The sequence below is a fragment of the Phalacrocorax aristotelis genome, chromosome 1 (assembly GCF_949628215.1).
Source record: "Phalacrocorax aristotelis chromosome 1, bGulAri2.1, whole genome shotgun sequence".
Lineage (NCBI taxonomy): Eukaryota > Metazoa > Chordata > Aves > Suliformes > Phalacrocoracidae > Phalacrocorax > Phalacrocorax aristotelis.
The window spans coordinates 218,241,210-218,267,681 of record NC_134276.1 but is presented as its reverse complement, the minus strand read 5'-3'; the positions used below and the strand labels follow the sequence as shown (position 1 = coordinate 218,267,681).

Below are 26,472 nucleotides of genomic sequence, written 5' to 3'. Positions count from 1 at the left end.
ATAACGAAGCTTTGGGCAGCTCAAAGATGCAGATGGAAACACTCTGGAAGAGCAAACATAAATCCTCCTGACGTGCAGAACAAGCCAGCTGCACAGTGGCTGTCGATAGGTAGCTGATGCGGGGAGAGGGGTTGGGAGAAGTTCTCTTGTCCTTTTACGTTAAACTCCGTATTCCACAAAGAAGAGTTTTTCACACATGCTACAGGGCACTACCCGAGACAGGATGTGAAGAGACCCAGCCTGGTGAATCCTAGTAACCCCTGTGCTCCTCTGCGGGGGCACCTGCCGGCACGGCACAGCCTGCGCGCATGTTCTGGCACAGGAAAGCCACAGCAGCACTCTGAAGAGCCTCCGAGGGCCAAGCACCACTGACTGACACTTACCTGCACATTACCACCTCCGTGCTGAGCTCAGCATTTCACACCACCATGTGGTGTCATTACTTCGTCATGCCTACCTGTCTTATCATATATCCCTGAAAAAAATGGAATACTCTTCATTATGCAAGCAACCGGCGAAGTTGTACAAAGAACGAGAGGCTGATCAGCCTACTGTGCGGCACCACTTAATGATTTCCAGCTTCAAAGCAGTCACGCACCAGCCAACCTTTCAAATACTTGTTAGAACCAACAAGGCAGGATAAAAAAAACTGAACCACTTTCGCTTTATGAAAGAACATTGGCAGAACGCCCAAGTGACTTGCCCGAAATCTAGTGCGAGCAAAATCTAAAGGAATTCAAGAGACTGCTGATTTACAGCTCCTTTCATTAGCCAGCATTTGTTTCCAAATATCCAGAATAACTAAAAATAGCTGCGTGTCTTTCATATAGCAAGACATGCTTCCAAACATATTAACTCTAAGATGCAAATTAAAATCCAATCAAGAGTGAAAGTCCAGTTTGTGTATAGTTTAGCTCTAAGTCACTATGAGACTAAAGCGCGTCGCAGCTTTTCCAGGCATCTCTTCAAACATCTTGTGAGTAGAGCCCACCCTCCCTACCACTGCTTCTCCTTGCAGTCCTTAAGACAGTGGGGTTTTGAGAGATATTCCACAGCCTTTTTATGGAATCCACTCTGATAACTAAGAAATGTTCATTAACAAGCCGTCTAAAATGCACTATATAAACCTCTACAATGCCTTTGGAAGAGCATTTACACTTTAGCAAAGCAAGAAAACCAAAAACGTTAAAAATATCCCAGCTTCTCAAGTACCTCCGAGCCCTCTTCAGGAAATTTCCACCTGAGAAGCGAGCTGCTGAAGGATCTGCACAACCTATTATACGTGCCCCTCTATTACTTTAGGTAGCATATGCCAAGACAACGTACATAACAATGGAAAAGCAGAGACATTGCAGGTATTATCTAGGAAGGACTGGCACTGTACGCTGACAGCTCAGCCCCTCTCTGGGAGCTGAGCCGGGTCCAGCAGAGCCGAGCAGCTCTAGCCCAGCATCCCCTGGCTGTGCCCAGCTGCCCAGGCTACCGAGGGCGGCCCAGCACTAGCTCAGGCCGGAGGGGACAGGCTCCCCGACACCTCTGCTGGAGAAGGGCCGTTCAGAGCCAGCCCTGCGAGCCTGCAGAAGTCAGCCTGAATCCCGCCAAGACAGCAGCACGCCTGCAGCACGGGCACCCGGAGAGCTCGGATGCTTCTTGTAGCACTCCCCTGCTTAAAAAAAGCAAGACGTTAAAAAGAGAGCACGCATAATGAGGTCGTTGGTAAGCAGAGAACTCTCCTTGGGCTCCTCCTGCTTTGCTACCTGCTACTACGGGGGAAGCAGGGAGAAGTGATCGAGCTGCAGCGAGGCAGCCGGAGGCTGGAACACCGCTTCCCTGCAGTGAATCCATACGCAGTTTCTATTAACCACTAGTCTAGGAGGAGTGTTTACCTGGAAAAGGCATTTTAAGAGGAAAATATTGAGGAGAATGATAATCAAAAGGTATATTTAACTTGTAAAAAAGAGCATCTCTGGCTAGCTATTCTAGCAAGGGAAGAACAAGACTTGCCTTCCCCAGATGTACCAGCAGCACCTCACAATAGTCAGGAGCAGGATGAAAGTGTATCGAAAAAGGATGTGCGTGTTTTTATAATACTATATAAAAAGCAGCTATTTTTAAAGAAATTTAAAGCCTTCCCACTGCCTTAGTTACTTTCATATGGTTGATCAGAAATATCAAGCAAGATTAACTTAAGTTCAACCTTTTATATAAGCTATAACATACCTCAAGACTTTATTAGTACAGTTAGAATTTTAGTTATCTAAACTAAGGGGGGGGGGGGAAGCATTTCCACAGGGTATCTCCATTGCAGTTAAAGAGCTAAGCAAGGGAGCAGGTAGCTTACATAAAAGCAGTAACAGGCACAAAAAACTCTCTAGTGAATTTTATCTCCACTTGCATATATTTTGGAATTCATTCAGCCACTTCCCACCTACTTTAAGAGCAGTCACCAAAAAAATTATCATGATCCAAAGGAAAAAAAAGCCCAGTACAGAGCAGGCATCCTTCCCATCTCTTCCCCTCCAGTGCAACAAGTGAGAAATGCAAGTGCTATTAAGTCAGTCCGGAGGCTTGCCCATTCATGGGATTTTATACCATCAACACTTGATTCAAGTTTCTGAAATTGGGCTTTTCTGCGATCATCAACTCTGTCTTAGCCCCACTTCTCTCAAGATAACGCTGCCAGGAATTCAGGGATAAAAGGGTGGAATAGCAGTAAAATTGTCAAGGAGAATAACAAAAAACCCCTTCTTTATTCTTTCCAAAAGATGGGTGAAAAGTCAGGATCCTTTTTACGCCTTCTAGAAAGCTGTCAAGAGTTCACTCTCCACAAATGTTTGTCCTCAGGTCTTCACGGCGTTGCTGTCAGCTCTAGTATCCGCATCGCCCCGCGGGCACTCAAGCGTCAAGACGGCTTGAAAAAGCTGTGGCCTCGTACGTAGCGTTGATATCTTATTTGGAAATTCATAGGCACTAAGGAAGAGGCTCCCTGGGAGGATTCTGCTGAGCACGGGTGCCACACTAATCCTCAGCTAGAATGGCAAAGTTAAGACAAGCAGCAAACGACCAAGATTATTACTCCAGATATTCTAATTTTAGTCCACAAAATCCTGCATCCTGCTGCTAACCTACACACAGCCCCGAGATCAGTTAGACGATGTTTGGCCTTTCCTGCTCACTTCCCAACAAAAACAAAAAAAATAAAATTAAAAAAAATCAAAAACATCCATCCACCAACTCTTCTGAGACTCAACCGTAATATGGGAAGTTAAATATTCCCATAGACACCAGCTGCAACAGTAAATAAATACAGCAGCTCACACAAAGAACCCCTGTACGGTTAACAGAGGCTGCTGGCACGTACTGCTATACATCGAGCATAGGCATGGTGCTGTTTTTTCAGAAACTGTGCTGTAAACAAAGTTATAGGGAATCCTTCTCCAACTTCCGTTGCCATGTCACCTCATTTTCAGAAAAGAATTTGGCTCCCTGCACAGTTTCAGAGCACTTGACATTTTATAGAAATTGCTGAAATTAAACAAAAAAAACCCAAGAAACAAAATTTCATTTGCGGACAAAACCAAACTGACCTACCATCCTTTTTAACAATGTATGTTTTGAAGCAAAAGGTGCATGCCTCACTAGAGACTTAATGCAGTCCTTGCTGAATCTGAAGTAATCAATGGCAGTTTTGGAAGGAGATTAAACAAGATGCCTCTTCCTGCATCTTCACAGGCTGCAGACTGACAGCACAAGATGCGAGGGGCCTCTGCCTTCACATTTCTCTCCGACAACAACGAGGACTACCTGGTGTCTCATGCAAAGAGCTGGTTTGTTTTTAATACTTCCCACAGAGAGCAAAACAGTAATTTTGGGTTTTATCAGCCCCTTCAGATCGTACCCTGTATCGACAGTATCTCTGCAGCGGCAGTACTGTCTGCAGTCCAACCTCAGCTATTTTACTGTAGGCCTTCAGTCACATAAAGGGGATGAAATACCATTTAAAGAGTCAGCAACAACTTTAATCTTAGATCAGCATTTTAATATTATTGTCTGATAACAGAAGAATTCCTTTAAATAATTAGTGTAGGTATAGACCCTCCCATTCAAGAGATTAAAAAATATTTGCCTTTTCCACTCTCCCTGGAATTCATTTTCTACCCTAACCGTAGGAGCAGACAGCCTGCTCCCCTCTACCCAAACGCCGATTTCTGCCCCCACCCTCCGCGACTCGTTTCCCAGACTTCGCACACACATCCTTCATCAATTCAGGTTCAGAGCAACTGCAAATTTATTTTCCCCTCCATCTGGACAGCTGCAAAATGATATGCAAATCATAAGATACATGAAATGATACTGGTAATTATAGAAGTAACCGAGACCGGTTACTATTTTAAACTTCAGGCCAAGCACTGTGACTATCTTTCACAGAAGCCGACCCATCCACACAAACAGCGCGTTATGGTGACAGCCTGCATGAAACCTTTTCCAATCTCTTCAGTACAACACAGGATGAAAGTGAAGTCTTGGTGGATTTTTGAGTCAGAAAACGAAGACCATAGAAGGCCCCATCCACGAGGCCAGGCATAACCAGATAATCTTCAGCATGCCCTTAGTTATCTAGTGCAGTTATTTATGGCAATGAACGGCCAAACGGCACCAGGGAAAGAAATCAAGGAGAGTGTTTTATTGCCAAACGAGCTGGCTGGAAAGAAGCTGGAGTCCACAATAAATCACCTGCAGCAGAGTGGAAGGCCCCACAACACATCCTGCTGCTTCTTACCGAGCATTAACAACAATGGAGGCGTCATGCTACAGCCCAGCGACACACGAGGCAGGGGACATCGCCATTTCAGCCAGTTTTTCTCCTACTGGCAATGTAGTGCGCTGCTCTTTCACACTCCCAAGCTGATACTTTAAGTCAGCTATAATCCATTTTAAGAATCTGTCATGCCACTCAGTAACTAAACAAGCTGAGGAAAGTTGCCAGTTTAATACATAACACCACGCTGTTGCCTCACATGAATTTACATTTTCAGTATTTTTATCACCAAAACCTTCCCAAGAAAATTTGATCATTTGGGTTATCAAGATTTTTTTGACTGCACAACTTAAGTTGCCTGAAAAAGGCCCAACTTTCCAGGAGAGTTAAGCGAACACCCTCCAAAAGTCAGAGCACACTATAACTTCTCAAGTCATCCATGACGAAGTCTGCAGGCACACCTGAAAGTCTTCCTCCTGTGAACACTGGAGAAAAGAGACAGAAGGCCATCACCCCAGACCCAGCTCATATCGAAAAAGGCACAAGACACCCTTGAGAATCACCCTGGTTTATCCAAGCTCTTGTTCCAGAAAACCATAAGTCATCTGCTACTCTATTCTGACCAAAAGTTGATTTAAAGTCAACAGATAAAACAAAACAACAAATGAGCTCTGCACTTCAGCAACATAATCCGAGGCCAACATTTGTTCAACTACTGCAAAGCTCCACGATGGGAACCCGTTGGCTGCTGCTCCTGCTGCAGAGCGGCCTGCCTCCTTCCCCTCGTGCTCCCCGTTGCTGCTTCTCAGGCAGACCGAAGGGAGTCCAGGTACAGCTACAACCAACCCCAGACCACAGTTAAGTAGTCATGAGCATTGCACCAGGTATGCACGCAGCGGTAGAGCGGTAAGGAAAAGCAAGCAGATTAAACTAATTGTACTTAAGAATTTAAATTTTTAGTTTTAATGTACAAAATCTACAACGTATTAAAAACTAACACTTGTTCATACCTGCGGTGCTAAAACCCAAGCTTGCTAAACTCCTCAGGTACACTGTGACAAACACCTATGCACAGGCCATGGGGACAGGACAAAGACTGTCACCACACCGTACAAAATTCCTTGCTAGAAAAAGAAATAACAACCACACGGAACCCAAGGCTGACAACATCTACTTCTAGAAGGCACACATGCATAAAAATACTACCTAAAACTTACCGTGCTCCTGACTCAAGGCACAAAAAGAATCTATTTCAATGAAAACATGCAGTTTTAAGAGCGTGCGCACTAGGCAGTCTAGAAGTAATCCCAATAAAACCTAGAAGTATTGAAGCTTCTGTACATGTCACCATAATCTCTCACACATTTTCCACACTTCAGGCCTTGCTGCCAGCAGCGGTCAGGGTCTCTTCACCTCGATTCTCACCTCTGCCATCAGTTGCAAAAAAAACCAGGGCTGTCAGTGGCTCCCACCTATTTGTTCAATAGCACACACAAAGCCTTACATTTGTCACAGCAAGAGGAAAAAGGCACATCAGAAAATGTAATCCTGTATCAGTTATTTGCTTCAGCTACAACGAGCGCTTCTGAATTACAGCTCTACAACAGCTCAAGCCAATCTCTAATTCACACTGCCACGTCTCTTCCCTTGGACGAGCACCACTGCTCGCCTAAGCCCTTGGCGTGCCAGCCTCGGGTGCCAAGCGGGCAGGACAAACCCAGTGAGGCAGTAAACAGCGCAGGCTGTGGGCTGGTTTAGTGCCCAGGACCTCACCAAGAGTTCAGAAGGAAAAAAGAACAGTGCCAGAAAGGTGCAAACTGCTATGAAACCACGCTAAGTCTAAACAAATACACGGACACCAAGCTGCAGTCACACCGTATTTCTACATTCACCAACAGACAACGCAATCTGAACAGCATAATGCAGCATTGAGTTCATTGACAGCAACCAAAGACTGCTTGACTTAACTTCCCCAGTCCTAAAAGACTTATAAAAAAAATAATGCCTCTGCCTCCTTAGGCCAGGTCTTAGAACATTTGAGCGCGCTCGCACCACCGCTACACCTGGGAGCTCAGGACCTACTGTCAATTTTCACGACTCTTCACTCCTCCCCAGAAGTGCATTTACAGGGTACAGCACACACTAATTTAGTGGTCAAGCCTGCAACTGAAAGGAAATAAACCTCACTGGACACGCTACAAATGGACAAGCACTGCCTGGAAAGGTGCTTCCAGTGATGGCTCAAATGAGCTGCTGTGAACGGATGCCTCCAACAGAAAGTCAAAAACTCCTCGGAGGAAAAAAACATGCTACACCACTTACAGCTCTAGAGTATCACCCCTATTCTTGCTTGGTTTTATTTTTAAGAATTAAACAGAAAGATGCCGGAATGTCTTATTTACTTCTACATAAGTATTTTAAGATGCCATCGGATGTTCCCATGTCAGATGCACGCACAGTACCAAAATTACGAAAACACCATAAAGAGCATGCACAGAAACCGTGTTGCAAACAGGAAAGGAAGGAGGGGGGAGAAGAGAGAGAGAAGCACATTCTTTCCAGAAGTCGTACTTTGAAGGTACAGCAGCTGTGCATGTGGCAAGAGCAATGCTCTTTCTGAGATCAGTGAAACTAAAAGTCTCCTGATGTGCGCTACCACTTAACCCCCGCGTAACGCTTTTCGAAAAAAGGAGCTTCCCAACTGTACTGACACCTATTTGCAGGCCATTTTCTCTGAAATCCAACTTGCATAACAAGAACTCTGAGAACATCTTTTTGTACTACCAGAGAAACAACTTTGCAGAGTAAATGGAAAAAGCGTCTGTTTCCAAATCCTCCAAGGCGGCTTTGGCAGCACACTGCTGACAAGTAGCATGCTCCTAGGCCTCAGGTCCATAGGAAGCTGGGGGTTGGAATAAAAAAGAAAAAGAAAAAAAAATTTTAAAAAGGAGCACCACGGAGTTGTTTGGTACCTATTAAGAGAGTTACTGACTAACCAGCCAGAAGAAATCTGTCTGGCAAGCTCCGACAGTAACATGTTCTGCACCAACAAAAACGCTACAGATCTCCTGGGCAGTCTTCCACGGAAGCCTAACTTGCCAGAAGGAATCAGCAATAAGTGAATTTACCAACTAAAAAGATAATCGGTCCCATTTTTACTTTCTCCCATTCTTTTGTTATCATTGATTTTAAAAAGCCTTTCACGATTTAAAAAGATCAGTGCATAAGCATCACCCCCACGCCACAGAACAGCTCTGAGGAGGAAGCATCGCCCAGCGACCAGGAAGTCTCCATTCCTGAAGAAAGTCTTTGTATTACCCAAATGGGTATTTCGGGTTAATGGGAAAAGGACAGGGGGGACAGGGATAGTGAGGGTGTTTCCATTTTGTTTGCAACTGAAACTGAGCCAGTACCACAGCTGGCAGGTGGAAGGTCAAGGTTCGCTACGTTCCCCCATCCTGAACGCATGGAGTTTGTACAGAAATTCGGCATTTTCCCTTGAGCATTCACAAGCTCCTTTAAGGCTCTTTTCCACTTGTTTCCAGCAGTATTTTAAAGCACATGCTCCTGCTGGAATCAAGTTCTCTATAGAAATTTGTGTAACATCTCGGAGGACAGTTTCAAAGCATCCGTGCCAGCCCGCAGCAGCCACAGAGCACACTTCCACCCCAGCAGCCCCTGGAGAGCCAGAGCCCCCCCCGCCATGCCAAGCATAGCCTTTGGAAGGCTGAGAACGGTGCCAAGCCCAGACCTTGCCCAACGCTGCAGAACATCCTCCACCACCTACCCGACAGGGCTGACACAGAGGCCAAACACCACTATTGCTATTTGTAGATGCAAAAACGTCCAGCACCAGCCCGGACAAACAGCATGCCCATTACGAGATGCTTCTGGGTGAAGGGTCTGTTCTGCTTGTTCCCGTTTTCAACATTCTCGCCTTCTTCACTTTCCCTCTGATGGTCAGGTCAGGGCACATGCAGAGAGAAAACTCAGTTCCCCATTTTCTGGGAAGAGTATTTCTCACCTGAGATAGCTTAAAAGAAAATCAGCAAGCATACGGACTAGAACCAGTCCATTAAATGTTATCCAAAAATGAAACCGGTAAGAAGTTGATTGGCAAATGACAGCACAGCTAAAGCTAACTCTGCACGAGGCAGGAAATAGAAAGCAAAAATACCATCAACCACGCGCTGCCGTACTGACTGCAATCTCTGGAACTCTGGATCAAAAGAATGATTCAGACCCTTTTGAGCAAGCAGATGTAAGTAAAGAGAAACTGCATCGGTTTATGAGCTGTGGCGTGTGGTGCGTCCCACAGCACTGGATGCTTTTACCCTGATGTTTGCGTAACCCTGAGCTTGTGACAGCCACACTGACCAGCTCATAGACCATCCTCAGCGGGTGCCAGGGCTCGCGCTGCGACAGGGGACACAACACACGTGTGTGTCTAGAAGCATTGCGGACTCCTGTGCCAAAATATAACAATGCAAATAAAGTCAACGGGCTGTCCCTGTCGAGGACTGCAGCCTGACAGCGGTCTTGGGGCATGGAACAACCCTCCAGCGCTTGCTGCCCTGCACAGTACAGTTTGAGAGACTCCTGAAGACAAAGTAAAGATGTGGCAGCTTCATGCAAATTAAGGACAGGCGTGCACAGCACCGTTTACAGTTTAACAGCTTTTACCTTAACAAGGATATGAGCCAGCAGTTTCCTGTAACAGCAGCGGTCACAGAATGGAGCAGGCGGAAGGGTATCTCCGGAGGTCATCCAACCCAACCTGCTGCTTTGCAAAGCAGGGTCAGCTGGAGCTGGCTGCCCAGGACCGCATCCAGGCAGGTTTTGAACGGCTCCAAGGATGGAGACTCCACCACCTCTTTGGGCAGCCTCTGCCTGCGTTCAACCACTCTCACAGCAAAAAAACTGTTTTCTTTCAGTTTACCGTATTTCAACTTGTGCCCGCCGCCTCTTGTCCTGTCCCTGGGTACACCCGAGGAGAGCCTGGCTCCATCTTCTGTACTCCCCCATGAGGGATTTATGCACATTAATGAGATCCCCCTCAAGCTGTATCTTCTCTAGGATGAGCAGACCCAGCTCTCCTCACGTGGCAAATTCTCCAATTACTTAATCAACTTTGCGGCTCTTTGCGGGACTCGCTCCACTCTGTCCGTGTCTCTCATCCTGCGGAGCCCAGCACTAGACTCAACTCCAGATGCGGCCCCAGCAGTGCCGGGCAGATGGGAAGGATCACCTCCCTTGACCTGCTGGCAACACTCTGCACGTCGCAGCCCAGAAGGCTGCGCCGGTCACTGTTGCAGTAAGGGAACGCTGCTGGCTCCCAGCCAGCCTTGTGTCCACCAAGACTCCAAGGTCATTCACGGCAGAGCTGCTTCCCAGCTGCTCAGCCCCAGCCTGTTCTGGTGCATGGGGTTATGCCTCCCTAGGGGCAGGGCTTGGCGGTTCCCCTGGCTGAGCTTCATGAGACCGCCACTGGCCCATCAGTCTGCTGGCGTCCCTCTGTACGGGTCTATTAAGCACTCCTCCCAGTTTCGTGTCATACAGCGCATCCATGTGCTTCATTCCATCCTCTCAGAAGATCTGCTGTTATTTGTTAAAGGACAGGTAAGCGTGCATCATTCAAAATGGTGTGGGCAGGAACCTCAAGCTTTTGAAGATGCAAGTGCTTCAGAACTGCAGTTCTGCATTGGAGGTGACCGGAATAGTATTACGCATTTAAGAGCGGAAACAAGGAAAGAGTTGTTAGTGAATCTGTTCAAAACAACTGAAAAATACGCTCCAGACACATGAACAATCTCTTTGAAATAATTCTCTCTCCAGCTCCTACCAACCACCAGCTGTTGGATTTGAAGGGATTTTAGCCCGGTCAGACCAATGTAAATCTCGATGATGTTTTAACCTACACTGCACAGAGCACGAATTAGATGTTAGCATCTTCCCATTGTATTTTAATGCCTGAAGCTCTCTCCCGCTGCTAAGGCCCTGCGCGCTAACAGCGCTCAACTACTTCTTTTCTTCTGCTGTTGCATGCACCACTGTGGTGAATCTTGAGGGTTCACAGAATGCCAGGTTGGAAGGGACCTCAGAGATCATCTAGTCCAACTTTTCTAGGAAGACCGCAGCCTAAACAAGTTGGCCCAGCACCCTGTCCAGCCAAACAGAGTTTAACTGCTGTGACCTGTCAAAGACAACTGCTTGCAATACACAGACTACCTACGTTACAGTATTCTGTATTCCACTGCTTCCAACCTTTTGTTATCAATGCTGTGCTGCTTCTTTGCACATCCACACCCCAGGCTGCCATCCCTTCAAACCCCACTGCAATCGCCTGTCCCCAGTACGAGGTTACTGGCCGTTACCTGCTGCCTCTCACTGTCTCAGCAGTTCATTGTGACCAATACCTCCAGTCCCATCACCATCCCGCCGTTATCTTCCAGCTCCATGACCCCATCGCTTGCAACTGGACTTCTCCCACCCCTCGGTACAGCCAGAAACCTGTTACAGGGGAGATGTTACAGGCCCCGGTCTGGCAGAGCCTGGATCCAGCACCATGCCGTGCTCCTAAAGTACGCCCACAATATAGGTAACAGATGACTTACAGCAGCCTTCTCTCCTTTGGGTTCAAAACGCTCAGATTCTACATTTCAGCCTGCCAGGGGAAGAGAATCTTGAGCTACTCAATTACTTCTAGAGCTCGCTCTCAATCTCTTTAGGATCCGACTGCAGACTCTTTAGGAATGCACTCAGTGCTTGTTTCCAAGACAAAACAACACTGATAAAAAATTTCCCCATTCATCTTATAACATAGCCAGGATTAAATGAAAGATCAGTATTGATTCCTCTTACGTTCACACAAGGCATGAAGAATGATGAAAAACCCCAATGGAGAAAAGGAAAAGCTTGCTATGTAAATAAATACTATAGCTCAAGAGGAGAGATTTTTTTTCCGCCCCCCCGATTATTATGAAATTATACCCAAGAGGTCTGTGGTTCTCCAGACAAACTAAAGCAGTACTGGGGATTTCCTGCCATATTTAATAAGCATTGGAGCTGCTGAAGCCCACCGCTATATGGCAAACCGCCTTTCAGGCAGTCACGTATCTCCTTCCTACCAGCTCTATTTCTCCTGGGAAGTAGCTGTCCGTGGAGCCACAAGAAGGCAAAATTAAAAATAGAAAGTTAAAGGCAGGAAATGCAGAACGCCTCTTCACCAACCTTCTTTCTATCCCACCTCATCTGTAAGTTGGAAGGACTTAGACTTCATTAAAACGCACTGCTCCAAATTCAAACTGGTATCATGTCTGCCCAGTAGCCATGCTCTCTGACGGTAATCAAAAATTCAACCTTATTACAGAGGAGCCTCTCTTACCTGGCAGAATATTTTTCTCTTTAGAAACCCACCTGCAGACACCCTTTGAAAGCCAAGCCTTGGCAGGCTTTAAATCAGCCCCTCCCCATACACAAGAGTGTCACATCAGCCCAACAACAACAAAAATAGATATTATGGAGTGTTATCTGACATGCTCCACGTGCTTTCACAAGTAATGCTAACATGGGTAGGCATTATTTTAAGTACAGTCTGTTGCAAGCAATAAAGCCCAAAGCATAAGAGTCAAATAGGAAGATACAAATCTGTCTTCTGGTACACAGAGCTTTAATCTCCCAAGATCAAACATTCGGGCAAACCTGTTCCAACTTTGGTGCCATGCTGAAACTGTAGCTTAATACTACAATGAAAGACTAAGCACAAAGCCATGAGAAACACAGAAACCAAGGTTTTGGTTATAGCTTGTGAAATAAATAATCGATCACATAGCAAACCAATGTAGGCCTTAGGTGTAAAAACGCAATGTTACAAGCAATAGCTGCAGTAGGTTAAGGAACTAAGAGGAAACGAGCAGCTTTCCTTAATACAGCAGCCTGAGTCCAAACCAGCCTTCTCTGTTCCCAGATTAAGATCATGCCATGAGCCGATTCTCGCTCGGAACAGCTGGCTATAGGTTTAGTGAAAATAAATCCATGGGACATTATCTATGAAGGGTTATCTATGAAACTCTGCAAGAGGCATCACTGCAGTTTCAGGACATGCATAAATAACAACTACTTTAACATCCAAATTTTACATAAGTGGATTCGCATTCATGACTATTCTCTTTGTTCCCTTCCCTCATTCATTTGCCTGATTCTTTTTTACAAACTCTGAATAAAAGGCAGAGCAGGACAGACCAGAGTCCTCAGAGGCAGTGACGGTTCCAGCCACTGCCCACGCACACCCCAGTTAGCACACGCAACCCACTGGACATCAAACTCTTACGGTCTTGGCGATTTCTGCCAAGCTCTGACCACACATGTACACACAGTCTCAAGAACATAAAACACAAATGCATGATAGCCTTTATTCCCTCCTACAACCCAGCACACAGAATTAGAAATTGTCTCTGTTGTACTCAGCTAGCTTTGTAGTTAGCTATTATCGTAGCATTGGGATAACTTAAATACTTAAAACCTGTGAAAATTGGTATCTTATACCATGTTTCAGTCTTAGTAAAAAAATTGACTTAGTTTATCATTATTTCATTACTTCATCCTTCTTCCACCCCCTCAGAGTCTCATAACCCTCAGAGGTGAACAGTCAAACGCCCAGAAGCCTCTGTTTTGTACAGGTGAAGGATGCGTCTCGGGGGAGAAGAGTATTTTGCCCATAGGCCACTTCAGAAGGCCAGCAAAAGCTTCATGCGAATGGCAGAATGGTTTGTCAAGGTGTTACAGAGCAGAAACGGCTTCGTCTAGCGAGCGCACCCCAGAGCTCCAGTGCAGGCATCTGCTTCTGCCTCCCGAGCTTCGGCTGCTTCAAGAAGGGAACGACAGGTTATCGTCCTGCCAGACACGGGCAAACACCTCTGGAACAAAGAGGAGAGGGGTCCGATCTCCCAACTGACATTTTTCACACCACATCAACCTGGTACCTCAGCCCCACGGTATAATAAAGCAGCAGTCACAACACACAGTGTTAATGGCATTTTCAGCAAAGATTTAGGATCTGAACGGCAATGTTTCAGCACTACCGAATCCAGCACTGAGTACTCAGCCACAGTCACGCTCCCCAAGGCGGAGGGAGCCGTGCCTTACGCAGCAGTGCCGAAATCCACCCTGCAGCCCAGCAGCACCAGCCAGCTCTGAACTCCCACTCCTCCTTTCGCCACGGTACCAGCTCTGCAGCTCCTTTTCCCCTAACTTTTTCTTCACAGCGTTCTGGCACAGCATTTTGCCACAGCATTCTCCTGCCACATTGCTCAGGGTTTGCCTTGTGACTCTCTCCACCCCTGCCGTCAGAAAACCGTAGAGGAAAATCTCTGTCCTGGATCCTAATCTGCTCAGAAACTGCGCACCACCTCTGAGGGCTCCTGAGCCTCAGGAGGCACTCGTATCACTCCGTGGCCACAGCAAACATGCAAGGAAGAAGATGGAAACATTGAACAGAGGATTCTGTTAATCTTCAAACATTACCATATAACTAAAGATGCGTTTCAGCTTCTTGAGAGATTGCTTAGCCCGAGCTGTTGGTTTGGAAACCCTTAGATACACTTACAACTCTCAGGATTTATTCTTAACCAAAACAGTATTTCACCAGTTAGCCAAGAGCCTCCTTTTGTTTTCCTCTTCTAGGTCAGCAATATGAATTTCTCCTCTTTTTCTCAACATCTAACTGGCAAATGAAAGACATCTACACTTACATTCCTTGGACACACAGAGTAAATCTCAAGTACTGCAGGGGAGAGGCTGGTATACTAGCGCAGTAAGGGGTTGCACTGAGTTTTTTTCTTTTAATAAAAAACTGCTGCAGGCAAAAAATGATGAAGGCCTGTCTGTTGTACAAATATGCACACAAAATTAAGAGCTACTTCTAATTATTCTATGCTTCTGAAGTTCCCTAATAAAGAGATGATATCAAGAAGTACTTTGTTTTGATGATCAACCTTATCCTCATCTAGTATCTAGTTAAACAGCCTTCTAATTGACGCCCTACCCCATGCTAAGGACAAAATTTGCACAGCTTCTTTATTTAAATGGTACATTTTTAATTAAATTCAACACACCCAGACACTGAAGAAATTGCAGTGCTTCAAAAAATGCAGGAAAAAGGTAGCCAGAAACATATACCAAATGCGCTATGAACTTAACTGCACAAAAAAGGTCTTTTTTTCTAGGTCAGTCAAAAGCATACAGAGCTAAACACAGCCCAAGGAATTAAAGTTCACAGCCTACCAGCTTCAAGTCATAGAATCACAGAATCATTAAGGTTGGCAAAGACCTCCAAGATCATCAAGTCCAACTGTCATCTACAAGGGCATCGTTATCTCCACGTTTTTAACATGTATTTCACTCCATTACGAATAATTTAAGAAGATTAATAGTCAAACACTTTCAGCTACCACTCTCTGTTAACGTAGCTCCCCCACGGAAGCAGGCATCAGCAGCATCTACAAGGAATGCTGGGGGGGGTTTCCGTGCTTCACTTGAAAGATTAACAGGTTTGCAACTTGGTTTGAATATTAAAAAGCTAGCGCACAATCACTGTTAAAACAAGCAAAACAAAACCAGGGGAGGTTTTAAGTGTCGCTTCACATCTCTCGCCGGACTCCTCAGACATTCCACTCCTCATTCACTTGCACTGCTTACATTAATAAACAAGGCTTTGAAGCCACTTAGACTGTTTACTTCACATTGTTTAAGCAACAAATTAAATTTCTTCCTGGGTCACCACAGTTAAACCCTTCAGAACTAATTATGATGCTGGTATTTACTGGGGCGCACAAGCAGCATTTTTCAGAAACCCCAGTCTGTCAAAGTCATGCACCACACTGATCTCTGGACCCTGGATGTTTTATTTTTGCTGCGCACAGGATAAGGTGGTATTACAAAAGACACAACATACCGCTCAGACTATTAGGTGGCAAAGCAGCAGCATTTGCAAACTAAGATTTCCTGTTGCGCTTTACAAGAAGATCAAGAACTGTACGTTTCAGATACACCTATTTTATCAGTACCGTGATGTTCTCAAACAAGCAAGAAAAACATCAGCTTATGTGCCTTTCATGGTCCAAGTTCAAAGCTTCAAAACTACGTTTATGCCCCTACAGTTCTTGCACGCTGCAGTTTTTACCAGAATATTCTGATGTTGCGTTGTTCTACCAATCAACCTACATGGAAACGAGGCACAATACTGCTTTGCCAAAACCATAACAAATCAGTGCCTTAAAACAGGATAGTAAACAACATACACATTTTAATTTCCTTACTCTTTCAGGACATCACGTAGACACAGTCCACACAAAGTTTATGTAGTTCTACAGTTAAAACAGATATTAAGATGCTTCAGAAGAAAAATCTTATATATGACAGCAGACCACCAGCCTGTTTGTCCGCACAGCACCACTTAAACTATATTTACAGGCTAAGCTTACTTCATCGTAAAATAACATTGAAGGGCAAACAGTCATTTGGAAATCTCAGACCCACCCTTTAGGGTTCAACAGGCTTTACCTGGACAAACAGACACTAAAGCTCAGGCTGCTCTTGAAATCACAAACCAGAATTAAGCGCTGATGGTGTCAGGCCATAGCTTGCCATGTATTTAAACCTGCGCTGCTGAGAAAAACGTTGTTCTCCTTTTCCACACAGTATTAGCAGAAAAAAGTTCGGCTGGATCGCTCTCCCAGGCGGGTTCCCAACGCATCTGCACAAATGCTTGTGCCAGCAAGGAGAGAGGGTAGAGAAGTGACAAAGAATAGGTATGAGCAACAAGAAGGGGACAGCTATTCAGCAGTAGGGCCAGCTTAAATCACGTCGCACTATGGCTTTAAGCACAAAGTCTAAGAAATGGTTCACGCTAACTGAATAGCCTTAATCATAACCAAAACCACTAATAAAAAGCACAGAATCTGTAACAGAAAAGGTGATTTCAAGTAACTGAAAAGGATTACATTTACTTTTCCAAGTTTAATAAAGAATTCTAGGGATTGTATAAACTTTGGGAAACTAAATTAACATCAGCCTTGCACAAAAGATCATCAGTAAGTACTCTCAGTCTCTATAAATACCTCAGAGAATGCAAATTATGATAGCTGCAGGAACAGAGTATCATCTTAACGACCATCTCTATCATAAAACCTTGTACTCAAGCTTGCTTGCTGTTGCAACTAAATATTCAGTTACAAGGAGTCATTCATGAAATATTAATTTGCATATAACACTCAAAGTCTATTTGAATAACAATTCCCAAGTCAGAAACTCAGTCGCAAGCAAAGCACACTGCGAGCAACAGAAACGTCTGCCCCGCTGCTGCAGACAAGTGCCCTCTCCACTGCCAAGTGCTCGCCACCGTGCGTCTCGATGGGCCTGACAAGCAGCTTGGCTCGAGTGAAATCTCCCCCAGTTAATTGAAAACCTGACTTCTCAAACTCTGAAAAACACAGACGACTATCAATCCCTTCTGAAGACGAGAGTGTTCCTTTTGCTTTTCTACAGCTTCTGGAGGTAAAGTGTGGGGTTTTCTCCCGGCTGGGAAATACCATAGTGACATTTTAAATAGAATCATTAAGGACGGAAAACACCTCTAAGATCATCAGGTTCTTGTCACTTCTGTATCCGAACAGCACGATAAAGTGCCATATTAAGAGACGCCCCTCCCAGTTCAGTAGGCTGGTACATTTACATGTGCAGTACAATGCTGCACAGAGACACCAGCTCAAGTTTCGAAAACAGAAGAGGCAGCAGCCCGGCACCAAGCTGGAGGTGATTTAACGGGACGGACTCCTTCCAGCCCTACAGCTCCTCCACAGCTCTCTGCATCGCATTCAGCCACACGGTGCAGACACCACTTCAGGAGCCTATGCTCCGTTGCCCTCTGCTGCTGCATTAACAGTCCAGTAAGAACAAAGAAGTGGTACGGGAAAGGTCTCAAGTAAGAAATATCGCTATAGAGAAACAGCGTGTGGCACTCAGTCCCTGAAAGCAGGCAGCATCAGCTGTCTCAGGTACAGAAAACCCCACGTGGGACTACGGGAGCATAATGTGCTGAAGAATAAGAGAAAACGTGGGAGGGTCTCCTCAATTCCACCAGTATACTTCCCAGCATACTAAGGTGGTGTCCGGCATTACGCATAAACAGGTGTTTTCCCCTTATTTAACAGGTAAAACACCCACACTAACTCCTGGCCTAATCAAGTGACAGCTTCACAAGTTATACACACACCAAAAATCGCAACCAAGAAATACATGTGGAATTCTACGTGTATCATTGGACTTCCCCTGGCTTTTTTTAAATATAGCAGATTACCCAGTATGGTTTTTGTCTTCTCTGCCCTGCTATTTTCTTTAATCACATACCTCAAAATTGTCTCTAACACTAACACACATAATATTTTGCCATTTTCAGGCACAGCATCCATTCCAATAATTATACTTTCAACGTTATTTTGGCTTATTACTTCACACACCGACATGATTTTTCACAGACCTTCCATCAACGCTGCCTGGTCTCCCCCATCTCTCCCCCATGAGGCAGCCAGAGTTTAAACCAGCCAATATACAAAAACTGTAGTGATTTCCTTCCAGCAAGAACTGCCTGCCTTGCATTAGAAATTAAACACATAGGTCAGCAGAAGACTGCTTCTTTTTATCAAGGGCCATTGAGATCCTCCTGTTTCTCCAAACACTGGGTCTGCTGTTTCATTGTGAGTGGGTTAGTAAAGTTTCTGCTTTTCCCCAAATAGTATATTTATGACCGGGGCACAGTCCACCAGCTCTAACAACAAACCATGATTATGCAACAGCATTTTCCTCGCATGGCAAATGTCTACCGTGACAACTAGGTGATCCGGTTTCACTTCACAGTGCCTTGTAAAAACTCAAGCATATATCCAAACCCCAAGCGTACACCGAATATTTTTACTTGCTGTTCTCTTCTAAGACTAAAAATGCTTAAACAGTTTTGTTCTTGGGAACCACACCGCTTCATTCCAACATTTTCTTCTGGGTATTTCAAAAACCAGTGCATACAAGCTCACTTCAATGGAGTCAAAATATTTCGCTCATGAAAAATGAAGTCGAAGCAGTGAGGTTTTCTGCAAGATACAACATTCTTTAGCAGCGCTGCTATGTAAAATGGAGGGGAAAAACAGGACCGCGGAGGCCATGGACGCACCGGATGAAAGCTGCCACACTGAAAGCACTACAGATATTAACACTACTTACTTGTAGCAGTTACTTTACAGGGACTACAGCCAGCTAAGAACAAAGATGACAAAAGTAACAGGAAAAAGTAGTAATGAAATTAGCTGCCTATTTTGTAAGAGGAAACAGTGGGTACAGCGTAACATCAATGAAGTCGAATATGCATTTATTCCTGGCACTGCATCCCTAAAACATTCTGCGCCTTTCTGCAAAATTTGGCACCCTCAAGCCCCTTCGTATTTTTTGTAAACTACTCTGCTACTTCATCTCCAAGTCTTCACAAAACTCAGACACGTGTACCAGTCTCTAGGACTGGCCATAATTAAAGTACAAGTTAAAAAACTCAGTATTTACAGTTACTAAAACAGCGATAAACAACTTCTCAGCTCAGGGTCCTCTTCATGCTAAGCACTGAAGAAACATGGAGAAATCCTGTCTTCTGCACCACGGAACTTACTGCTTATTCACGAGGCAGACGATCACAACGTAATGCTACTCCTCTGGCTAGCACCCGTATGTCTCAAACAGAATCTGGAAAACCAACTGTGCTGGTCACGTATATGACAAAAACTTAAGTATGTTTTCTTGTATTGGTCTTAAAGAGATAGCTATATGATTCTGAATCATTTATAGACAGTGCTTTCAACCTCAAACTTGTCAGTCAGCTATGAAAGAGGAAGAAGATTCAGCAAGCAGAGCTAAGAACCCAGCACACCGCAAAACATATCCCATGTCTCATTCCCCTTACAACCCATCAGGGCGAGAAGGCAACCTCAGCGAGGTGAGGAGGTCCCTATCAGAATCTCTGCCTAGCAAGCATAGTCTTCCGCAACAGGATCTGTCTCACCTAACGTGTAGATATTTATACTATGGATGACTAATCTGAATTAGTCACCCAGGCTCCCTTTGCAGTAGGAGAGAAATGAGCACTTCTACAGCAAAACTTATCTCTATTTCAGACTTCTGCATCAAAAGAAAATAGGCATCTCTTTCTCTCCATTGACTAAAAAAGGAATCCTAAATGATTACCTCAGATGTAGGCATTTACATCATAGATATGTGAACTTCGGTGAGAGGTCTCCAGCCACTTGAAAGTGAAGGCAGAGTCTGCAACACAATGGGGGCAGGGGGGCAGGGGAAGAAAAAAAGCTTAGAAAGTTATGGAAGAAAATAGAAAAAGATAAAATTTCGGATATACCATGGATGATGTAATCTTAAAAAGTAATATAGTAAAGGACTGGGAGAATGCAGAAGTAGTAAAAAACAACTGAGCACTAAGAAAAACAAGCTTCTGTATTAAAAAAAAAGGATAACATGCAACAGAACTAAGTTGAAATCCATCATGTAGTATTTTCCAATTAGTTAAACAGAGTGGTGATTGCGCATCTGTTGGCCATTAGCTGGGTACTCTGGCTCAGGAACGAGCGATGGGACCTGGGCCTCTGAGGGTGACCTGGACGTTCTAGTCGCTCGGCTTAGTTTGATTTAACCTAACACGGGATCGTGGCTTTTGTTAACACTGCTGCAGCCCCACTATTCCCAACCCCTTCACATTTAAACTGTCCGGCAGCGGTGCTCATCTGTTCCTACCATGCCTGTTAAATAAACCAAACCAGGAGAAAATGAGCAGGGGCCCTGGGGACAGGCTTCTGGCAAACCTGCTCCCTGTAAGTTCGGGACCAGCGCTAACGCAGAGGGACAAACCAGGAAGGTGCTGCACTGCAAACCCGGATAAGTGACATGGAACCACACCCCACTTAAATCCAGCCGGCAAGAGACCTGCTCTTTTACTCTTCTCCTTCCTGGGTCACACATTCTTGCATCCTCCCTTGTGTCAGCGCTTGCTTATGCAACTACACATCCAGCTGGTTGAGGGAGCTGATCCAGCTGAAAACTACTCCCTCCAAGCAGGGTTAGCGTTCAGCCCGCTCAGCTCTCCGCGGTGGCGTACCACACGGTTACACAAATATTACTGCCAACACATGGCAACCTGGACTCGGGCCCGTTGATGTCACTGTGGAACTGCGCCCTTAGCCCTCTGGCTCGGGGAGACGGGATACAGTTTTCAACCTGTTTAGCTTATAGTCTCAATTATCCTTCCAAAAAAAAAAAGAAATCCATCTTAACAGAAAATAATTATGTTCAATGGCATACCAGAGGATCTTCTGGAGGAAGAAAATGAAAAACAGCTAAAGAAACACCACCTTTCTCATCCCACCCTGCTGCACATGAAAGTAAGAAGCTGAAACAATCCACAGGTTTTGTGAGACTACGAGGAAAAGAGAGGAAGAAACTGCTATGCAGAAGACAATCTAAGTTGCTTATCACAAAATGTCAAGGCATACCTGTCATGCGTTTTCTCAGCTAACATAATTAAGTCTCCCATAGAAAAATATCAAAGACAAAACTGAAACTGAAATATCTTGTGTTCTATTTCCTTCTTCCTTCCTGTAGGTTGCAGCAAGAAAGACCATCTCCACTATAGTAGTCTTTGCATTTTTTTGTCTTTCTCCCAGCAAGCAGTGCCAGTCTCTCCTTTGCTGCTATTGCGCCTAATTCTGCCAAACAAAATCAGAATCAAAGTGACTTAATAGTTATCAGTGTCACTGCAGGCCACAACGCTCTGAATAGCAGCAAACTGCAGAAATAAAATTTAAAAACAAAAAAAAAGATAACTAGCATAGGCATACTGGAAAGAACAGCAGAGACTTTCGCCAACTGAACACAAACCTTGAATTCAAGTAATCAACACACTTGGAAGGTTTTCCTTGCAAACCACGTCGATTGCCTACCATGCCACCTACCAAAACAACAGCTGGTGGAAGCTTCTTATTTTGCCTAGGTAAGGAGGTCTGAGCTCTGCTTGTTTGTCTCCAATAAACGTCTTGAGCTTTGCCATTTAACCATTATGTTATTTTCTCAGCCCTTCCTGTTTCCCCTTCTGTCAAGATAAGACCGTGCCCTTAAGCACACGACATTGACACAACGGTAAGAAGTTTGGTGTTTGCAACGCAGTGACATCCAGAGGCACCACTTCAGGGACGGGCCGCCCCCGCGCCAGGCACCACGCACACAGACGGCACGGCCACTGCCCTGGAGAGCTTACAGTCTGCACACAGAAGCAGCAAACAGGTACAGAACGAGAAATTGAGAGGGAAAATTAGTAGCGGTCAGCAGTCACACCTCAACAGCTGCCAGAACCTCTGTGCTCAGGCTAATGATTTTAACATTTAAAATTATTTCTTTCGACATGACGTTCTCCTAAGCCAGCTCATCCTAATTTTGCTGACAACCTCCTTTCAAAAGCTCAGTGCCACATGGCGTTTAGTTTGAAGCGACCCCTGCCAAAGATGACAATTTTAGTTCGGCTTCAGGCATTGCAATGCAGCCATTTGTTACTGCAGCTACTTGCACTCTCTCAGCTTTATCTCAGACTAAATGGCATTAATAAGCAAAGAGATGGAACGTCACTGTTAATTCAGCCACCGATGTCAAACTTCCCATTTGCAGACCTGATCCGAACACCACGTACGCGGCGCATGTGCCATTCAAATTCCACAAAAATCCAAGCCTTTTCAGTCTCAGATTTTTAACCTTGGCTAAGAAAGCTTCATTTCCAAGATAACTAGTATTTATTTGCCCGAGTTTCCCCCCATACCAGAGTTAACAGGCAAGTAAAAATAGCCAAGGCCTGTAATAATAATGTCAATGTTGGTTATTGCACTGCTGACTGTTTTAACAGACCAAAACAAGGAGCAGAGAAGTCCATCACGGGGGAGGGGAGGGTGGTGGGAGGAATATAGACAGGGAGAGAGAAAGAGAAAAGCACAATTAAAGAAACAAGTGCCCTAGAAACATAGCAGTGGACAGAAAAGACAACATACTTTTGCTTCTAATAATATTGAATCAAAGAAGACACTTAAGTTCCTTTGTTGCTACTATTGGTCACACAGAGGCCACATTCTTTCCCTGATCCTTATATAAACCCACTCACATCTGTAGATTTTCTGTGAAAAGGAGGTAACAAACAGTCAAACTGATTCCCCAGCCCATAAAATGTAATTAAGAACAGAACTGTCTTAGCCCTATTTATAGGGTAAAAGACTGCTGCTCTGAACCGTGGCTCCATATTTGAGTGCTCAGATGGAGCGCTGGCATCATTCATGAATACAGTCTGTTAACTTTGCTCTCTTCAATTAGTTTTTCAATCATTTTACATCTAGCAAAAGAAGACCTCCCACAAATATTCCTCCCTACAAAGTTCTCAAAAGTTCTGTCAACTACCCGGCTCCTGCTTCCCTTTCAACTCACTGACCTCCTCCGTTTTCCCATGTCATTGACACTCAAGTTTCCCAGTTATTCTTGTCATTCCACTATTGTTTCAGAAACATTTACTATAACAAGATACTCTTCTATTTCTTGGCATTCCAGTTTGCCCATTTTTATGGCTGAGCTTATTACGCTGTTCTAGCTACTGCCCTTCAGGCACTAACACTTCAGACTCCAAGCCACTGTGTTAAAAAAACATACTACTTGATTATGTATGTGAAGTCATTTTCCCTAACATGTAATCTACAGCTTTTGCACTTACACTTCTACACACCTCATCATCAGAAACACAGAGTAAGAAAGCTCAACCTGTTCCCCCCGCCCCGAGCTCTCCTCAAACGTAACACCTTTCTTTGCTGAAATACTTCTGCACCACTAATGCCCTTCTGCACTGCGGGGAAGGAAACAGTTTTGGTGTCCCTGGGACACCTCAGCCACAGCCAGTGAAACTCAGGGGAGAACACGCATGAAGCGCTCCTTCCGCACAGCACGGAAGAGCACAATCAGCTGCGGCTGGGATATCTCCCCACCAAAGAGGAACGGAGGCATAACTAAATGATTCCTCCTTCTAGCTCAGCATCACGCTGTCTGGGGACAGCGAGGATTTAATTCACTCCAGCTGACTCCCAGTCCAACCAGCAAACTGAGTCAAGGACTGGGGGAGCCCCACTCAGAAGCACTGCTGGCCCCCCCCCTGCAGAAGTGGGGCTGTGAGGGCTTGAGCCTTCCCCCACAGCAAAGCACCACAAAACAGGCTATGTTGCTCATGACAGCGGCCTGGAGTATTCTAAAAATAATTTAAGCCCACAGACTAAAGATGCTTGCTTACCAGGAAAAAAAAAAAAAAAAAAAAGATGAGCTCTCAAAAATGGTTTTCTTTTTGTTACACATTTTTGACACTCTCCAATTTCTAAACTGTGAACTTAGACATTCAACCTGTCCCTCCTACAACACAGCCAAGACTTCGAGTACCAGGCTCAGAGGAAGATGCTCCAGCGCTCCCTGCCATCCCCAGAACAAACGCTTGACATCAGTCGCTCTCTCAGTCTGAGGTTTGCAGGAACCTCCCAAAAACCTCAGCGCTGTGTTCCGCACCACCTGTCTGATACCATTCTGCTACAGACCGAGCTCTTCCCAGAAAGCTGCTGCAGCACCACAAGCCTTCCACGATTTCTAGACAGGACGTTGTCCTAGGTCCCTGCATTTGCAGCATAATACAAAGAAAGTACAAAAGTCACCAGGAATGTTTGCATATCGAAGACACAAAAAACAAAGCCAGCCTTCAATTTCAAACCATTTTGTTCTCATCCAACCCTCGGTCACCTTCTCCCAGGCAAATGTTTATCGGTATCACTCAAACCAGTACGGATCATTATGTGTTCCTGTTGCACATTCCAAAATTTAACTCTGCTTACCACAATATCACCATTGGTTTCTATGGAAATCGCTATATTACCATCCACCCGATTTTTTTACCACTGAAGTATTTTGGCAGACTGTTTGCTTTTAAGTGTCAGATTAACAAGAGAAATCATAAATGTTTCTTCTCCCACCATTCTTAAAACGGTGCTTTATAACAAAAGTCTGCTAGTAAGTGATTACATGCTTGGCTTCAAACGTGTAGGTCTGGACAGGACTGGAATCACAACTTTCTCCTTTGTTTTTTGAGAGAGAAAGTACATTATGAAAACAAGCTTCAGTTTTCAAAATATTAATTTTTAAGTGGGAGATCAAGATATGAAAAATATCTCAGGTCCCTCCAAGCTCTCTCAGTTTCTCTTTTTCACTTCCTAGTTTGTTCCTGGTTTGTTGTGTTTGCTGTTTTCTTTTTTTTTTAACTAGTGCAAAACAAGGCCTTCAAATTAGGCAGGCAGCCCTCGTTCGACTCGTCAAGAAGTCGTTTTTCTGCAAGATTCCGTGTTGCAGCGAGTCCATTTGCGGGTGCAACCCCTACCCCAGTTTCTGCACGTTAATAACCCCAGCCCAGTGACATTTATTTTCACCGGCTGCACACGCGAGGCCGGCGGGGTCCCTGGCTCGGGCCCCGCACACCCGAAGGCGGCGGGTCCCCGGGACGCCGACCCCCGCCTCCGACCTTGCCAACACCACCTCTCCCGGCTGCTTCGGCACGGAGCCACCGGCTAGGCGTGGGTCACGGACACCCGGGTCCCCGCGTTCCCCACCAGCCGACCCCACCCCCCAAAAAAAAAAAAATATAAAACAAACTGTGACACACGCAGAAAGTTCGATTTCAGCCAGATACGGCATGAAACGACACGGTGGGGCTCCAGCACGGCCGAAAGCAAGGCTCGAAAATAGACCCCCGAGCTGCGGGGGGGCTCCGGGCTCGCTAAAACCCCCCAAAAACAGCGGAAAAACAAGCCGGGGGCAGCCGGCCGCGGCCCCGCAGCTCCGGCAGCGCTGCGGAACCGGGGCCCGGCTCCTCCCGGCGGCGCGGGGTGCGGCGGGGGCGTCGCTGCGGCCGAGGAGGCCGAAACGGCGGCGGGGGAAGGAGGCGGCGGGGCCGGCGGGGCGGCAGGCCGCGCACCGCCTCCGCGGCCCGCCGGGCCCGAGGCCCCGGCCACGGCGCTGCAAGGGGGAAGCGGCCCGCGGCCCGGCCCCGGCGGGAAGGAGGGAGGGAGGGCGGGCGGGCGGCGGTGACAGCTCGGCGGGGCGGGCGGCGGGCCCGACGGCGGGTCTCACCTGCTGGGGGTCCGGGCCTGCCCTCCGCCCCGCGGCGAGGCCGCTGGCGCGCTGCCTGGCTGCGAGGACCGGCGGCCCGGCGGGCATGAGCCGCGTCCGAGGCGGGGCGCGGCGGCCGGGGCTGCGCTGACAGCGGGCGGCGAGGCGGCGAGCTGCGGGCGCTCCGGCTGCCTCCAAAATGGCGGCGGCCCCGGGGCTGCCCAGCGCCGCGCGGGGGGGGCGGGCGGGGGGAGAGGGGCGGGGCCGGGCCCCGGGGCGGGGCCGGGCCCCGGGGCGGGGGCGAGGGCGGCGGGGCGGGGCGGAGCCCCGGGGCGGGGGCGGCGGGGGCCGGGGGAGCGACCCCGACAGCGGGGACACGCCACAGACCCCGGGACGGCGGTGTGCGGTGGGGGCACCGGGCCCCCGGGGTGGCTGTTGGTTGGGGGCGGGGG

General features: G+C 46.3%; 1 protein-coding gene across 4 annotated transcripts in view; it reads right to left on the bottom strand.

Annotated features, from left to right (window-relative positions):
- Nucleotides 1-26,253, bottom strand: part of PPP6R2 (protein phosphatase 6 regulatory subunit 2) — a 108,441-nt gene extending 82,188 nt beyond the window's left edge. The window contains exons 1-2 of one of the 4 annotated variants that reach the window (XM_075081805.1): nt 26,042-26,253; nt 20,039-20,116 (exon numbers count right to left, since the gene is read on the bottom strand). The gene's annotated coding sequence lies outside the window, so the exon portion shown is untranslated. The remainder of the gene's footprint in view (nt 1-20,038; nt 20,117-26,041) is intronic. The other 3 variants (XM_075081806.1, XM_075081807.1, XM_075081804.1) reach the window with 3 other exon arrangements.
- Nucleotides 26,254-26,472: the final 219 nt, after the last annotated feature.